General features: G+C 38.5%; 1 long non-coding RNA gene across 1 annotated transcript in view; it reads right to left on the reverse strand.

Moving 5' to 3' along the window:
* Window positions 1-1,728: 1,728 nt before the first annotated feature.
* LOC307007060 overlaps window positions 1,729-19,901 on the reverse strand; it is a 39,888-nt gene continuing 21,715 nt past the window's right edge. Inside the window, exons 2-4 of the long non-coding RNA XR_013799571.1 lie at window positions 3,562-3,731; window positions 3,220-3,426; window positions 1,729-1,770 (exon numbers count right to left, since the gene is read on the reverse strand). This is a non-coding gene — a long non-coding RNA (uncharacterized lncRNA). The remainder of the gene's footprint in view (window positions 1,771-3,219; window positions 3,427-3,561; window positions 3,732-19,901) is intronic.

Below are 19,901 nucleotides of genomic sequence, written 5' to 3' on the forward strand. Positions count from 1 at the left end.
CAACAACAAACTCAGCAGGAAAAACAGGAATCGCCCTTAAAGGGACAGTGCACACAAAAAGTTAATCTTTGAAACCCAAAATTAAGATATTTTTAAAGAAATCTGAGATTTCTGTCCCTCCATTGACAGTATACGCAACTACCACTTTGATGCTTCAAAGAGATCGTGAAACTAATCAAGATGAGTCGAGCGGCTTAGTCCAAAGTTTTGAAGATGAACAAAAGTCTTATGATGACAAACGGTTTCCATTTTGGGGTGAAAATCACTTTAAGTGAGATATCAGAGCGTGTGTTAAAAGGACCGGTCTGATTTTATATGCATCTAATCTACCTTGGGTTATATTTCTACACACTCTGACCTTGGGTTATATTTCTACACACTCTGACCTTGGCTTATATTTCTACACACTCTGACCTTGGGTTATATTTCTACACACTCTTACCTTGGCTTATATTTCTACACACTCTTACCTTGGCTTATATTTCTACACACTCTGACCTTGGCTTATATTTCTACACACTCTTACCTTGGGTTATATTTCTACACACTCTTACCTTGGCTTATATTTCTACACACTGACCTTGGCTTATATTTCTACACACTCTTACCTTGGCTTATATTTCTACACACTCTGACCTTGGGTTATATTTCTAAACACTCTTACCTTGGGTTATATTTCTACACACTCTGACCTTGGCTTATATTTCTACACACTCTTACCTTGGCTTATATTTCTACACACTCTGACCTTGGGTTATATTTCTACACACTCTTACCTTGGCTTATATTTCTACACACTCTGACCTTGGCTTATATTTCTACACACTCTTACCTTAGGTTATATTTCTACACACTCTGACCTTGGCTTATATTTCTACACACTCTGACCTTGGCTTATATTTCTACACACTCGTACCTTGGGTTATATTTCTACACACTCTTACCTTGGGTTATATTTCTACACACTCTGACCTTGGCTTATATTTCTACACACTCTTACCTTGGCTTATATTTCTACACACTCTTACCTTGGCTTATATTTCTACACACTCTGACCTTGGCTTATATTTCTACACACTCTTACCTTGGCTTATATTTCTACACACTCTTACCTTGGCTTATATTTCTACACACTCTTACCTTGGCTTATATTTCTACACACTCTTACATGGCTAATATTTCTACACACTCTTACCTTGGCTTATATTTATACACACTCTTAACCTTGGCTTATATTTCTACACACTCTTACCTTGGGTTATATTTCTACACACTCTTACCTTGGCTTATATTTCTACACACTCTTACCTTGGCTTATATTTCTACACACTCTTACCTTGGCTTATATTTCTACACACTCTTACCTTGGGTTATATTTCTACACACTCTGACCTTGGCTTATATTTTCTACACACTCTTACCTTGGCTTATATTTCTACACACTCTTACCTTGGCTTATATTTCTACACACTCTTACCTTGGGTTATATTTCTACACACTCTTACCTTGGCTTATATTTCTACACACTCTTACCTTGGCTTATATTTCTACACACTCTTACCTTGGCTATATTTCTACACACTCTGACCTTGGCTTATATTTCTACACACTCTGACCTTGGCTTATATTTCTACACACTCTTACCTTGGCTTATATTTCTACACACTCTGACCTTGGCTTATATTTCTACACACTCTTACCTTGGCTTATATTTCTACACACTCTTACCTTGGCTCGTTTCCTGGTGTGTCCGTGATTCTGACAGCGCCGCTGTAGAGACAAAACAATGTTTATTAGTGACCATTTAAAATCATTCATTAATGATGAACTTCAGCACCAAACAAAACTCGATGACATGAATATTTCTGGTGTGGTAACTGGTCACCATTTAATCAACTTTAAGCCTTTTTTCTTTTGATTCAGTTAAATTAAAACCTGGTCTGAGGCAGGTTTCAATCATAAATGTGTCTTGAGCATCAGATCATCATATTACACTGATTTCTGGAGGATCATGTGACACTGAAGACTGGAGTAATGATGATAAATTCAGCTTTGATCACAGGAATAAATTACACTTTACTGTATATTCACATAGAAAAAAGCTGATGTAAACTGTAATAATATTTAATATTTTTTACAGTACAACTTCAAACTGCCTGATCATCATCTATTTGGAAGACAAAGAAAGTTTCAAGAAGGGCTGGGTATCGATTCAGATGTTCCAATTCGATTCGATTTCAATTCTAAATTCGATTTCGATTCTCGATTCGACTCAATGAATATAGATTTAATACAAATTTTTGCCCAGTCCCTAGTTTCAAGTCTCCTTCCTAACACCGTGTCCCAACCAGACAAGATATGACAAGATTCCAGCGACAAATAATTTGTCCACACTAGTAAAATCAATCAAAACCCACAGCCAATCAGAACAGCGTGTGGTCGGAGTCTCACGGCGAGTGCACAGCCAATCAGAACAGCGTGTGGGCGGATGTCTCGTGGCGAGTGCACAGCCAATCAGAACAGTGTGTGGGCGGAGTCTCGTGGCGATTGCACAGCCAATCAGAACAGCGTGTGGGTGGAGTCTCGCGGCGAGTGCACAGCCAGTCAGAACAGCGTTGTGGGCGGAGTCACGTGGCGAGTGCACAGCCAATCAGAACAGTGTGTGGGCGGAGTCTCGCGGCGAGTGCATAGCCAATCAGAACAGCGTGTGGGCGGAGTCTCGCGGCGAGTGCACCGGCACCAGAGAGTAATCTTGACGGTACTCGCAAGAAAATAGATTAAATACATAATCAAATTCACAAATATTACACCATTTAAACATTTTAAAAATACATAGGCTACTGAGTTACTAAAACAAACTTTATCAAAGAATACACTTGTTTGTTCACAGTTTGAACGTTCTTGTTTCCATTTGTTTAATTTCAAGATCTGAGGAGAATTATCCAGTGTTGCTTTTACAGCTACAAAGCTGGAGCACCTAAATGATATTCAAAGTCACATGACACGCTTTTAACATTAAATAAAGCACATAAACGGCGCCTGAGATTATCATCGCCACACTTGTGTTTGTTCGTCCAGCACGACGTCGCAGACAAATAGAAACCGTTTCTAAAATAGAATCGCCGCGTGTCGCGGATGGTTAGCACAAAAACTCTCATTAACATGGAAAAGACGCGCGTCGTGTGTAGTTAGGACACGGTGTAATGCTTGTGAGGTTACCTGAGCATCCTGGGAAAGGTTGTCGTCAGGATCGGTTATGTCTGCGTTGGTGTCTTTAGAGGGAGCGGATGGGATGGTTTTCCCCACGGATGCATTCGGGAGCGTCGGTGAGCATCGTGTCGTCGTTCTCCATCCCGTCGGCAGGGAAAACCACGGACATTTCCCCTTAAAGCGCAAACCAGCGCACCTTACAAACCCAGACCGCGGCTGAGAAACACAAGAGGGAGACGGGCAGAGGCAATATGAGTGCGGGAGAGTAAACTATCAGGAAATGTTCATTCTGAACTGATCCTTTAATGGTAGTAAAATTTGACTTTTCAGATCAAGTCATCAGTATTTTACCTGACACACCAGGTGCTGTAGTGTGGTGGTGTGTGTTCTTCGGTGTGTGTGTGTGTTTCTATGGCTGAGAAGAGAGCGGGGGGGATGTCATGGTGAAAGAGTGTATTCTAGGTTTCCTTGCATTCCTGAACGGCGCTCACACACACACACAACCATCACAGCTCCCCCTGCTGGAGAGAAACACACCGGTTAGATGACGCAAAACACATAATATAAACAAATGAAAGCGAGATGCACGCATTTAAGAGTGAATACACCTCCAAAAAATAAAATGATATACATCTCGTTTGAATATCCGGCAAACTAATTGTTCATGATCATAATTGCCTTTTTCTCTTTCCCATTTTTGTATAATTTTTTCCTAATTTAGAATATCTCTGTATAAAGGGTGGGATTTTAAAATTTCTCTGGGGCTTCTTGACTATTAGTCAAAGCCAGAGACAATGATGACACTATTTGAGTGGTGTGTGTGTGTGTGTGTGCGTGAGTGAGAGAGAAAGAGAGAGAGAGAGAGAGAGAGAGAGGGAGAGAGAGAGAGAGAGAGAGAGAGAGGAGAGAGAGAGAGTATGTGTGTGTGTGTGTGTGTGTGTGTGTACAGAGGAACATGGTACAGTGCACTGTTGTGTTGAGGAACTTGCCATCTGCTGTAAAACACGCGCGCGCACACAACACACACACACACTCATAAGACCGCAGCAGAGACTGAGCCCCTGAAAGAGAGAGTGAAGGAAACTCCAGCGCTGACATCACACTGCAGAGGACTGAAGAGAGCTGGGGTTCCCGACTGCAGAAAACACGTCACCAGCAGCACATGACACCGCAGACCAATCACACACACACACACACACACACACACACAGAAACTGCAGCAACGAGGCCATCCTCAAGAATCAACTCAAGAAGAAGATGAAGGAGAATGAATGAGGGAGAAGAGCGTTCATGAATGAGCCGTCGCCATCTCTCTCTCTCTCTCTCTCTCACACACACACACCACACACACACACACACACACACACACACACACAGAACTGCAAGCAACGAGGCCATCCTCAAGAATCAACTCAAGAAGAAGATGAAGGAGAATGAATGAGGGAGAAGAGCGTTCATGAATGAGCCGTCGCCATCTCTCTCTCTCTCTCGCTCTCTCTCTCTCTCTCACCACACACACACACACACCACTCTCCTTCTGTTGCCAAGGAGACGCCAACATCAGCTGCTGCCGCTTGTGTTCGAGAGCAAGAGCGATATATTAAACATGAATATGAGAAACAAACACTAAGACAAAAATAAACCAGTGAAGGTCTGTCACACACACAATATTACAACACACCTGGGCAAGCTGTAACACACACCACACACACACACACAGAGAGAGAGAGTGACCCAGTTAAGACACACACCGGTGTGTCAAGTTACCTCACCGCAGTACAAGCAAATATCAGAGCAGATGCAATGAGCATATAGAATAAAAAATAAAAATAATAATAATAACAACAACAACAATATATTTGTTCTGAGAAGTAATATAAATCTAATTAAAAACATAAATATGAATGAAAAAATTAAAACATTGGACATGCTTTACATACTGTTTGCATTGTGAAATGTAGGAAAAACAATAATAATTTTCATTCACCAAATTATATTCCAAAATTAACATTCTGGGTGAGAAATTATATTTAAAAAATTGGATCTTGCATTATTTTTATTATAAACAAACAAAACATGATTAATTAATTATATAAATGATCAAATAAAATCTAATCAAATTAAAACAGCTAAATAATAAAAAATATAAAAATAAAGTAAAACTTAAATTAAAAAAGCAAAAATATGAAATGCAAAATAAGGTCACGCTGCAAAAATAATGCACATGTATATTGTAGTTATCTAATAACCTTTAATTACGAATATTATTGGCTCTTTGACGAACTGCTTTTGTTTCTCTTTTGCAAGTCGCTTTGAATAAAAGCATCAATCACCAAAACCCAATGCGCTGTGGTTTTATAACACTGCCTGTGTGGGCTGTGTGTGTGTGTGTGTGTGTGTGTGTGTGTGTGTGTGTGTGTGTGTGTGTGTGTGTGTGTGTGTGTGTGTGTGTGTGTGTGTGTGTGTGTGGCACTGTAACGCGCGCTGAACTGCAGGGGAAATGCGTCACGGAAGGATTCCCTGTTTCAACAGATCGAGAACGACGGCGCAGACAGAAGGACGACGCAGCGAGGAAACGAATAACGAGAGGAAAGAAGGAGGGATGAACTCAAAGAACAGCAGAAGAGAGGAAAGATGAGTCAGAGTCGGTCCCACCGGAGTGTGTGTGGGCTGAGGGGGGGGGAGGATGACGTCACATGACCTGACGACAAGAGAGAGGGCGAACGAGCAACACAACCTATAGAGAGAGAGAGAGAGAGAGAGAGAAGAGAGAGAGAGAGAGAGAGAGAGAGAGAGAGAGAGAGAGAGAGAGAGAAGAGAGAAGAGAGAGAGAGAAGAGAGAAGAGAGAGAGAGAAGAGAGAAGAGAGAAGAGAGAGAGAGAGAGAGAGAGAGAGAGAGAGAGAGAGAGAGAGAGAGAGAGAGAGAGAGAGAGAGAGAGAGAGAGAGAGAGGTGTGTCTGCAGAGGGGGTTCCATAGCGAATCAATCAGGCGAGTCAATTTCACCACATACAAGTTATGCACAATATTCAGCAATGTTGAGTTTCAAATATCCTTATTACTGTATTTTGACTTAGAAATGCACAAAAAAAAAAAAAAACATAAAAACCTGCATTCCTATAACCTGGTGCTGTGGTCGACCTTTCCAGACCGCGATGATGCTTTTCCCACCGTTCACATCATGAACCTAGCAGGTGTTTTATATTTTCACTTTTAATAAAACAATGTACATTTATAGCACGATTATATCATTAACAAATCAGCGTTTTTGAACAAATCTCTTGAATGAATGATTCAATGACTCACTCATGACTTAATTGATTCATTACTGGATGAATCAGTGTTTTTTAACAGATCTCTTGAATGAATGATTCAATGACTCAATCATGATGACTTCACTTGTTTACTGAATGAATCAGTGTTTTTGAACAAATCTCTCGAATGAATGATTCAATGACTCGCTCATAAAGAATTCACTTGTTTCATTACTGGATAAATCAGTGTTTTTGAACAGATCTCTTGAATGAATGATTCAATGACTGCACATCTTGCACTTAAAATTGTATTTTCATGATCAAAGTGATTCCAGGCATCACTGTGCGTATTCAAATCCATAGTTTCACTTTAATTCGCCGGTCTGGAAGGTATGCTGTCCAAAAACGGCCCAAAATGCCTCAATAACCAATCAAAAAAATATATATATATATTTTTACGGCGATCATTATTTTCTTGCAGTCATGTCCGAGTACTCGCGCACATGCCGAGAGAAAATAAGCGTTTTTATCATTTTTATTAGGTTTAAAAAAAAAATGTCTATATAGTTTTTATTAAGCTTTAGTTGTAATTAACCTAACATGCTCCTATTGCTTAACTTAAACTAAATGCAAATGTAGCCCAACTACATCCTTGCCTCATTTATTTCTATGAATATGCAAATTAGCCCCGCCTCCACTCTAAACAACATTAAAAGCTTGATTTTCACCACAGGGGGACTTCATCAATAACAACCCTGACCCAGATCAAGAAGAACAGGAACTTAAAAACATGAACAACACAAACAGTGCTCTGCTAGACCATGATGCATCACTCACGCTGTGTGGGAGAGATATCGTTCAGCCTATCTCCATCTTTTAGGCTCTAAAAATAAGTGTGTCAGGTTAAAATCTGGGGCTGTTTTGGCTCCCATTACAACCCTTATGCAATCTCCACTTCCCTCCGTTTGAGACCGAGAGAAAATTCTCAATGATGAAACTGACGCCCGATTGGACGAGGCCTCGACCAATAGGACGAGGAGCTCCATGGCAACAGGCTCTGTCACCAAGAGAGAATAGATCTCCCTCCCCCCCATGTGGTGCACATCTGCCCCGTACCCCAATTACACACACACACACACACACACACACATCTGTGAATCACCCCAATTACCCGAGTGTGTGTTTGGAGGGCAGAACAAACACTTCACCCCGTCACGCCCCTGTTCTCTCTCTCGCTCTCACACACACACACACACACACACTCCGTCTCTACGTTCACTGTCTTCAGTCGCTTTGAGAACATGGCGAGAGAAACGCCAATCACGCCGTTCTGTTCCTCTCAGGCTGACACAGGTAGTAGGCGAATAACAGCCAATAATGTTTGCTATTTCTGTAACAGAGCAAGTTGAAACAATCAGGACTTCTGCCGGCCAGCCAAATCTGAGCCAATTAACACTGAGTGCCACTAATCAGTGCATTCACAGATCGATTGAGTTCAGATTTATACTTGGAATTTCATCCTTAAAGTCCCCCTGTGGTGAAAATCCAGTTTTTAATGTTGTTTATGTGTCTATGTGTTGTTTTTAATCTGCTTTAAAACAAATTAGGGCTGCAAGATATTGGAAAAAAAAATTACATTGCGATATTTTTTCCCCCAACGATATATATTGCGATATTGAGAGCCATAACTCCAGGCTAAAGACAATAATTACCATTCCATGATATTAATAATTTCACTAATAAGCAAGCTTCATTACAAGTGACAAAAAGGTCACTTAATGTTCCAAAATTAGAACATTTCTGTAAACATAAAAGCAGAACACATTTTTAAATAAAACAGCAGCTTTACACCCATGGGCGCCGTATAGGGGGGAAAAGTTAGGACGATTCCAAGGGCCCCTGACTGACAGGGGCCCCAACAAATACGTAAAAAAGTAATTTAATTTTTTTTTATTATATGATACACTATATAAACCATCATCATTGAGTATATTTCAAATAATAATAAAATTAATGATGTCTTTGATTGTACTTATTTTGGCAATAAAAGTTAAATATCCCCATTGACCAAAAAGTAAACATCCACCCCCCTGTATCTGCATGAAATGGTTTGGTCCTGCCTTCACCTGCGCACTCATCAGCCGCGTTTCTATTACAGATTTGCGCAGAACTTTTGCGATTTATTTTCTAAATATCGATACAAAACTATTGCGAAATGACGCCGTTTTGATTAACCGATGTTATGCGACTAAAACTTATTTTCCTCTCGCGAATAGTCATTTAAAAAATCATGGCAACGGACGTTGGTAGGTTTATATATCCCAGCCACCGCACTAGATATTATTATTATTAACGGAAGGAGACATAGGCGTGTTATTCAAGCATCAATGGGAAAGACTCTTATACTGTGAGCGGCAGATATGAGGAGTTTCTGGGTGTTTCTCCCTCATTTCTGCTTCGAGGTCTTGATTGTGGCATTTCTTTGAGGTTTAGAATCCAGTATTCCTGTCATTGTACATTTTTATGGTGGCTTTTAATCTTGCATCAAATAATGAATTGCATACTGTATGCAGACTTGCATTTACAAATCACCAGCAGTAAATATTGTGCTAGTACTAGTATTGAACTACAAGAAGCAAGACAGTTGCAAGCATTTGATTAGAGTTATGTAATGCATATGATGGGACAGGTACGTCCTAGAGATCTGGTGACAACAGCTGTGCAGGGGGGGCCCAATGTTATTTTTTTGTCATGGGGCCCAAAATTCCTGGCGGCACCCCTGTTTACACCAACCCCCTGATTGGTTTACAACAATATAACTTAAAATAAATATATATATTTTTTTATAAAACAACTTATAAGCATTTTGGTTCACAATCAACTTTTCGTCAACTTTTCTTAGCCAAAGTGCCAAAGTAAAACAGTGTTGGTGTTGGTCATCATAATCATATGAAATAAACAAAAATAAATAAAACTTTAATATATTTTGTTGTATCAAATCTTCTAAACAGATTAGAAAACATGTTTCTGTAAACAGAAAAGCCGAAAACATTTAAACCGCAGCTTTACACCACACCGCCTGTCCGCGTCGCCGCTCCCACCACGCGCACCAAGAGCGGAGGGGGCACCAAAAAAATAGCCTAATGAAAAATCAATAATTCTAATGCCGATATTATTATAGATACAGACATCCCAAGTCTCCCGGAAGTTCCGGGAGTCTCCCGCATATTGATAGCGGCTCACTGATGCCCGCGAATTAGTTAAAATCTCCGGAATCTAGAGCGAGCGCGCCCGCGAGACAGAGACTGTGCTCCAAACCGCGCAGCGCGTGCACGGCAGAGAGGGAGAGCGAGCAAGAGACCGCGCGTGCGCCTCATGAAGTGCATGTAATATCTCCCCCTCGTGCTACTGTGCTACTACCCTTCACATCGCATGTTCCGGCCATGTGACTATCGCTCACTCGCACATCGCGATGTCGATGTTAAAACATAATATCGTTCAGCCCTAACACACACCATGTGTAAGTTCATAAGTCGACAGCATTGCTGAGTATTTTCTGCTTGAAACTGCAGTGAACCAAAGACAAATCGCTGGTGTTTCTGACGTCACAAACTACCTTGTAACCAATCAGATCAACGTGTGATCGTCCACCAGTGGATCTCTGAGTGAGTGAGTGAGTGGAGGCGGGGCCTATGAACATTTGCATATTCATAGAACCGCGCATACTAAATGAGGCAAGGGTGTCGAGTAGGGCTGTATTCTCCCAGTCGATTAGTCGATTGTTGGCCGATACGTTCTGGCTCGACCAAAATTCTGATTGGTAGATTTTTTGCCGCGCTCATGTCATCAGGAGGAAAGCACTAATTGTTAATGTTATATTTAATATAACAGTAATAAACCCCTTGTTTTCACTTCTTTTGGATTAGCCTAACCCACCGGAGAAGAGAGACAGATTGAGGAAAGTAGGCTACTAGAAGGTTTGCTGAATATTATTTATTTAATTATGAGAGCGTTTAATTCATAGTCAGTCCTCCTCTACCATATCAACACAGACATCGGCAGTGTAGCAGCATTTTTGTTATAGAAAACGGGAAAAAATTATTGGAACCTAATGCGCTTTTTGTATTAGTTTTGAGCCTATGTTTTATTTTTCAGTTATGCGCTTTATTTAGTTTTTGCTCTTGATCTGGTTTGTTTAATAAATATAATTTTTTTATTAAAATGGACGTGCCTTTTGTGTTTAAGAGTAAAAGCTTTAACTTAATAGTCTATTCGTGTCTCAGCCGCGAAGCTGCGCTCTATGTTCAGCCTCGCTGTGTGCGTGTCTGTCAGTTATTATAATACATATGATAAAAACAATTGTCTAAATTATGTGGCATATTCCTCAAAAGTTCTTGAGATGATATCACTAGTTGACAACAGTGCTATTTTCTGAAATCATAGGCTATGATATTGTGCGGGTGCGCGTGATGCAACGCTGTCAGAGCCGACAGACTCGTGAGTCAGACTCATTTCAGTGCAAAATAATTAGGTAAAAAAGGATTTAATATACTGCAAATAGCCTACTATTTTTTTATGTTTATTTATAATTCATTTAGGCGGACAACAAGGCTACCAAGTACTGTGCACAGTGCGCAGCTAATTAATTGAACGTTTTTTTTCCTAACGTCATTTTTAGTCGAAAATTTCAGGACTTCAGTCGACCAAGATTTCCTTTGGTTGATTACAGCCCTAGTGTCGAGTCACATTCAAGATATTTTAAGGCATGAAGAATTATTTTCAAAGAAAAACAGTTCAATATGTCATTTTGGTGATCAAAGACGAGTTTTAAGGGATAAAATCATTGACTACAGGTGGACTTTAAAGACAATAATAAGTACATCAGTAGTTGCACATGAACATATGCACCATCACCCGTCCCAAATAAACCATTCGAGATGGTTTAATGCGGTTCTCAATATTAAAAATGCACCATAATGTGTGTAAGCTAATCATCTGAAAGGGCTGATTGTGCAGCGATCGAGTCGCGGCGTCCTCTGTGACGTGTTTATCCCTGGCACTGCCCACTTCACACTGCGCCACTCCATCTGCTCAGGTACCACTGTTCCCCATCCTCTCTCTCACTCTCTCGGCCCTCAACGGTGTGGAAAAACACGTCTATTTTCATCCATGCTCCCGCTGCTTCAGCGGAGAGAGAATGAGAGAGAGCAGCAAAACCTTCAAACAACCGTTGTACATAAAAGGCACAGAAAAAGCCATCAGGATTATTGCATTAGCTTGGCATATGCCACGGACTGGCACTGAAACGGGCACCAATTGACCTATCGGTAAGCCCCGCCCCCCTTAGTTACTGAGTTGCTAATTGACCCGTCACAGGGAGTTTGATTGACAGGCAATCTGACCAATCATAATCCGCCATTTCTGTCCTACAAAGCAGTCAGGAGAGTTAGTAGATTAACGTTGGAGGATTTGAACTTAAGCGGAGTGTACTAACTAGGGCTGTAAACGATTAATCGCGATTAATCGAATCCAAAATAAAAGTTTGTTTTTACATAATATATGTGTGTATTGTGTATAATTATTTTGTATATATAAATACACACACATGCATGTATGTATATATTTGAGAAATATTTACATTTATATACTGCATATATATTTTTTATATGATTTATATTATATATAAATAGAACTATTTTATATATAAATAACACATTTTGCTTAAATATATACATGCATGTGTGTGTATTTATATATACAAAATAATTATACACAACACACACATATATATTATGTAAACACAAACTTTTATTTTGGATTCGATTAATCGCGATTAATCGTTTACAGCCCTAGTACTGACGTCTTTCCACGGTTAAAACAACATTCCTTCTGATGTTCATTCATGTTTATTTGATGCTATAAATGAACTAGAAGGAAGAGATGATCGGTTCACGAGCGGCTTTAACTGAGGCGACCCAGCGATCTGACACACACATTAAAGACACAAAACGCCATTTATTGTTTAAATTTCTTTATAAAATTACCAAATTTGAAAGTTGAGACTGTTTTATATCAGAAGTAAGCTGGTCTGTCCGGTCTCAGTGTGTGTCAGTGTCAGCGATGTGTTTTTCACTGTGATAACATGATGTGGTGTGAGAGAGGCGTGGCTTGTCAGACATAGCAACGGTAACTAAAGGGGGCGGGTCTTTGCAAACTTTTGACCGGTTCACTGTTGGTCAGTAGAGTTTGTGCCGATACAATCTCCATTCTTTTCCTGAAGTTTTAAAATTTGGACTTTTCAAAAGTCAGAATTTTCTTGATATTTAAGAACTCTTTAATTTTTATATCGCAAGCAAAACCATTGCGAGATTATCATGATTTTAATGCACTTTTAATGTGACTACTAAAACCCCATCATTAGACTAGTTTGACAGAACAATCATGAGCATTATTGCATTAATACAGGGAAGTTTTAAAGGATGACTTCAACTTCAGGAGCAAAAACAGTGTTAACTCCTGTTAAAATCAGTTCAATGAAACAACTCCAACCTGAACCTATTTGAAAAAGTCAAAATAAGATATATATTTTAATAATACATGCAACATATTAGGGCTGTAAACGATTAATCGCGATTAATCGAATCCAAAATAAAAGTGTGTGTTTTCATAGTATATGTGTGTGTATTGTGTATAATTATTTTGTGTATTAAAATACACACACATTCATGTATGTATATATTTGAGAAATATTTGCATTTATATACTGCATATATATTTTTATATGATTTATATTATATATAAATAGAACTATTTTATATATAAATAAAAAAAATCTTAAATATATACATGCATGTGTTTATTTATATATACAAAATAATTACACACAATACACACACACATATATTATGTAAACACACACTTTTATTTTGGATTCGATTAATCGCGATTAATCTTTTACAGCTCTACAACATATGTATCAATAATTAAACCTATTTTTAATTTAAAGTCCCCCTGTAGTCAATTTTATCCCTTAAAACTAATCTTTGATCACCAAAATAACATATTTTAAAAACAATTCCTTAAAATATCTTGAATGTAACTCGACACCCTTGCCTCATTTAGTATAAGCGGCTCTATGAATATGCAAACGAGCCCCGCCTCCACTCACTCACTCTGCTCAGAGATTAAAAAACATTAAAATCTTGATTTTCACCACAGGGGGACTTTAAACATTTCAAAAATAATTACAATAATCATGTCGTCTGGAGAAATTGACTGATGGCTATAAAGTTACACCCGTCAAACACTCTCAAAGCAGAATATGCTTTTAATATGCTCTGAAATAATGCGAATTTCAATATTGATTCATATGAACAAGCAAATGAGTGCATTCATATGCTATCAGTCCAACAACAGGATAAAAGGCGGATGAGAAGCACTAGTGAACATATACAAGCCGTTTAAAGATCAATCACAAGACCTCTTCTCTGATCTCGGTTCATGCATCATTAAAATACACCTTTCATAAGCGATATGCAAAGAGATTATCCAGAAGTTTTCAATATCCAAGTAAACATGGAAATGTGTGTTCTTCAAACTCGATAACACCTCAAACATCATCATGAATAATTATCTTCACTACTTTTCCACTGCGTCCCTTGTTGTTTAAACGTGTTGTTTGGGAAGCCAAGCAATCAAACAAATCTGTAAAATTAATTAAAAGTCGCACAACAGAGAAAAGAGCGAACTCAAAACAACGTGGTATTGACTTTAAAGTCCCAGTTTGAGGCGAGAGGACCACCGTTATATGAAGATGTTCGACTGCTGGTACTGTATACTTCATTAATACACTCTCCGCTGATCTCACATTAGGACTGTACATGAGGGGAAGCGGTGAACCTGATGACTTTGAAGCCAATTACACAGTTAGCTGCTCTCCATGGGTTGGTATTGATTTTTCCTTTCCTCTGCCTCAGTCTCTCCTCCACAAACACACACACACACACACACACACAGAGAAATTACACACTCTTATACGGCTTTTTCCCACGGTTGGTCGTTAGTATGCAAAGGAGACACACGCTATCAAGTGCACAGACAGCACAGATAAACAGGCCCTCAAACTAAAGCACATCAATGCATTACAAACTGATCAATCTCATAATAGTTCATTTTACTGGTGAAGTCGTCAGGAAGAAACATGAATCATCTCAATGTAAAAACACCAACACATGCACTTAATGCAGTGATAACATCTGGAACATGCACACGTCGTCAAGCATGTCGAAAATTCATGAATAAGCAAATATTTATGTTATTTATTAATAAACTTGCCTGAAGTAGAAACCAATGAATGAATGGAGGCATTTATATAGCGCTTTCAAGAACAGAACAAAACATGATATATATATATATATATTTATGTGATTATTTAAACTTTGAACAGGTCTGCATGATTAATCAGAATAAAAATTAAATTGCAATATGGTATGATAATTAAATGGCAAAGGCTTTGATTTAGTAACATAAGCATGCGCTGCATGAATTACGCCGTTTTCTCCACATCATTAGCATTGCAATTTTAGTTTTCTTAATTTTAACATTGCAAATTTACTGTAGCATAAATATTATTTAATTTTAATTTAACACACAATTTATTTAAAAGTAATCGCATATTTTGTGTAATATTTTTTTTATATATATATATAATTATTATTATTAGATTATAAATATAATAATTTATTGATATCATTAAAAAAATATTATAATTATTATTATTATTAAGCAAATTGATATATAAATTTGACCAGATGAACCACGCAAGCACAGCAAAACTATAAATCGTATTTTAAAATCACAGATTTTATCAGAAAAATTCATTTGATATTTTCTCCAAAATAAGTGGCCCCAATATAAAATAAATGTAACATTTACATTAGTGCATTTAGCAGACGCTTTTATCCAAGAGAAACAAACCAAAGCAATTTCCCAAAGAGCAAATAACAACATATAGAAGTGTTAATATATAGCGGTTAATTTAACGATTTGTGACGTCTAGCGTGCAGCATCACATGATCAGAAGGCCGGCGAATGACGAAGAGACTCAACCACAGCTTCTACACTACGGAAATGAGGCAGAACCATCCAGATCAACAGCAAAACACACACCCAAAGAGGACCTGAAAGAGGACAGTGTAACAAACCACCTCTAACTTTAACAAATGTGACCCTGGACACCAAAACCAGTCACATGGGTCAATATTCTGAAATTGAGATTTATACATCATATGAAAGCTGAATAAATAATCTCTCCATTGATGTGTGGTGTGTTAGGATAGGACAATATTTGGTCGAGACACAACTATTGAAAATCTGGAATCTGAGGAGCAAAAAAATGTAAACATTGAGAAAATCTCCTTTAAAGTTGTGCATTTATGTTCACGATTGTGCTGCATTCACTCACACAAATACATGTTTTATATATTTACGGTAGGACATTTACTAAATATCTTCATGGAACATGATCTTAATATCCTCATGATTTTTGACATAAAAGAAAAATGGATAATTTTGAGCCATACAGTGTATAGTTGCTATTGCCACAGATATACCCGTGCGGCTCCAGACTGGGTTTGGGATCCAGGATCTTAAACTATAATGCATGTTAGTTAATGGTCCTCCTGTGGCGTCTCATATTCTAGGCCAATGCCAGTATAGAGCAATCAGAATCTGGGAGGAGAGTTGCACTCAGCGGTTCGATTACGACAGATGAATATAAACGGAGCGGATTGTGCGGCGTGTGGCAAACGAGACACAATTAGTCTCCAGGCCAGAATGATATTCAGTGTATTATTGAGCTAAATAAGAGCCGGGTAATTTCTGTCACAGCTCGATAACAAGACAACAAAAGGCTAAATATTTATTTTCGGAGAACATGTTGACTCAGCGCTCGACATCTTGCGCGTCGTTGTCAGAACGCGGCGTGAGTCACGCGCAATATGTCCAGCAACTCCGTTCTTCACAATCCGTCAGCTGTTCCGCGCGTCATTCAAAACTAATTCATCTCATTAATATTCATGAGCGCCGGGACAGAGCCATGCCGTTTTAACACATTCTCTGCATGAATTATGGTGGAGAGTGTGCAGGATTTTTATTTGAATGTATTAAAGTGAGTTCAGAGAAAAGAAAACATGGTTAACTTGAGAAGAAAAAAATGTGATTGGTCATGATGGTCACACTAAAATTGACAAGTCATCAGGCGAGTTTAATCATACAGGCATTTCTTTAGACCAGTGTGCAATTAATTTACCACATATTACAAAATTGACTCTTGATCTGTTCAGGGAACTGTCCTACAGGGCTATTACTGATCTACATTTGTTAATTATTAGAGGAAATTGTGAGTGGTGCTTCTCTGAGTGATCGAATTATGATTTTTCTAATAAAAAAAAATTAATAAAAAAAATGTATTTTAAAAACAAAGCTCCAGATTTCCTATACATGTTTGTAGGGTTACACAATTTGCCTCCCAAAAATCTAAAATAACAAATAAATGATGATAATAATACTAACAATAACAACAACGTAATAGTACTAAATAAAAAAATAAAAAAATAAAAAAATATATATATATATAAAATAATAATAATTAAAGTCATGCTAAAAAATATATAATAATAATAATAACTAAAGTAATAATACTAAATAAAAATAATAATAACTAAAAGTACTACATAAAAATTAAATAAATATTTAAATAATAATTAAAGTAATAATGCTAAAAATGAGATAACATAAAATAATAAGTAATAATACTAAATAAAAATATAGCTGCAAGCAGCAATCACCGGGGCCAAGCGCAAGCAAGACGACAAGACATGCCAAAGTGGCTGGGAGTGTGAGACCCACTGCAGCAAAGAGCAATTAAAGACATTTGAAGATGAATTTTGGCAAAATGGTTGAAAAATCACATACAATAACTAAAAATATGATTATCACTTTCGACCAATAGGTGGCGCAGTTACGAAACTGATGTGATGTGGTCAGAGTGAAGTGACAATGACACATACAAAGTTTGGTGTCAATATGTCAAGGCATTGCAGATATAAAGCCTGAATAGTCATTTTGGCATCATGCCTCAACTTTGCCACTGCGGTATACGAAAACGGTTTTGTCTATCGACACGAAATCCATAACTTTTACTCGGCACGGTCTGGAGATGACACGATCCAATTTTGGTGAAAATCGGACGTTCGGTCTAGGAGGAGTTTGAAAAAGTAGGTTTTAAAAGAAAATAAAGATGGCGGACAGGAAGTTTGGCTGACTATGGCAAAATTGGTATCTATGTTTTCAGCATAACCCAAGGAATCTATTGAGATCAGTGTCATTACTATAGGCAAATTTATTCAAAAGTTATTAGCATTTTTGGAAATTTCATTATAACTTTTGACCAAAAGGTGGCGCTGTCTCATACATTTTTGAGTACTTTTAGGGCGTTGTACTGATGACCCATACTGAGTTTCGTAATGATACGTTCATGCGTTCATAAAATACAGCATTTTAGCACATAATTCAAAATGGCCGACAGCCAAAATGGCCGATATGGGAAAATTGGATATCAGTCGACTCAGCACGATGCCCTGAATCTAACGAGACCACTTTTGTGATTTTTGGACAAACCGTTCAGAAGTTATAAGCAAAAATATAAATTCTTCATATCTCCGGACCAGTAGGTGGCGCTGCGCCGAAACGCAGCATGTAGCCTCAGGTCATGCTTGTGATGACATGTACCAAATTTGGTCTGAATCCGATAAAGCGTTGTGGAGATACGGCCTTACGTCTGTTTTTGCAAGCGCTACGTAAAATTTATTTGCGCGGTATTCGAGAACGGTAATTCGAATCAACTTGAATTCCATAACTTTTTGTCGGCATGGTCTGTAGATGATCTGATTCAATTTTCATGGAAATTGGAGCAACGGCCTAGGAGGAGTTCGAAAAAGTAGCTTTTTCGGAAAATTCAAAATGGCGGAAAACTTTTCATGGCGCAAAATGACGTCATTGGGTGCAATCGAATCGTCACGAGGTCAGGAATCAGAGGAAAAAAGAATTTTGTTTCTAGCCCTTGTGGTTCAAAAGTTATTAGAATAAACATGAGTGAAACTTTGGACAGTTGGTGGCGCTAGAGGGAATGACTTAGACACACCAAAATTGGTGTATTTAATGTTGGGACTGTCCTCTATCCGAATGTCAAACCATTACAACTTTCCCGCGATCGGTTCTATGGGCTGCCATAGACTCCCAGAGCGGAAGAAGAAGAAGAATTATTTTTGGTACGGGAACAGATACAATAGGTGCCCGCACCTTCAGTGCTTGGCCCCTAATAATAAGGGAACCTTTTTGCCATTTATAGTGCCACCTATGGTCCGATCTGCATGAAACTCGGCACGCTTGTTCACCATGTCATGACACATATGCTCAGCGATTTTCGTGATGTTCTGAGTTTTTGTTTAGGATTTATAGGCTTTTGACTGTATTTTGCCCCGCCCATTTTCCAAATGACCCTGTTATAGCCAACCAAATGCAAAAATTCTACTTTTTTTCAAAAACTATTGATCGAGAGAGTCCAGAGAAATGTCCTAGACTGGTTTGGCTCCGGTCGGGCGAAAAACCAGGGACTAGTTCGCAAAAGTAGGTTTTGGACAAAATTCGACATAGCAGAAATTTTTTCTGGCCTAAATCGAAATCGGAGATGGCCATTTTGTCCGCCTTGAGCCAAGGATTCCAACGATTTGGGGCACTTGATCCTGGGACAAACGGTCTAAGAGCTATGATCAATTTTGAACTTTTGGTTGCTGTAGCGCCACCTATGGGCCATTCGGGGTCATACTCTGATAGGTTGTCCCCAAATTGAGGCCTACCATCTGGCCAGGTTTCACGTCTCTAGGCCTTACGGTTTGGCCTGCACGATGCGTTTTACGAATCCTTAATTACAATAGGGTTTCAGCATTTCATGCTTGAACCCCTAATAAGATTGAAGGCTTTTTGCCAGTTACAGCGCCACCTATGGTCCGATCTCCATGAAACTCTGCATGCTTCCTCACCATGTTCTGACACATATGCTCATCAATTTTGGTGAAGTTCTGAATTTTCATATGGGATTTATAGGCTTTTTAGTGTATTTTGCCACGCCCCTTTTCTAAATGACCCTGTTACAGCCACCCAAATGCAAAAGTTCAACTTTTTTTTCGATATTTATTGATCTAGAGAGTCCAGAGAAATGTCCTAGACTGGTTTGGTTCCGATCTGGTGAAAAACCTAGGACTAGTTTGCAAAAGTAGGTTTCGGACAAAATTCGACATAGCAGAAAATTTTTCTGGCCTAAATCGAAATTGGAGATAGCCATTTTGTCCGCCTTGAGCCAGGGATCACAGTGGTGTGAG

This window comes from Phoxinus phoxinus (genome assembly GCF_949152265.1).
Source record: "Phoxinus phoxinus genome assembly, chromosome: 11".
NCBI lineage: Eukaryota > Metazoa > Chordata > Actinopteri > Cypriniformes > Leuciscidae > Phoxinus > Phoxinus phoxinus.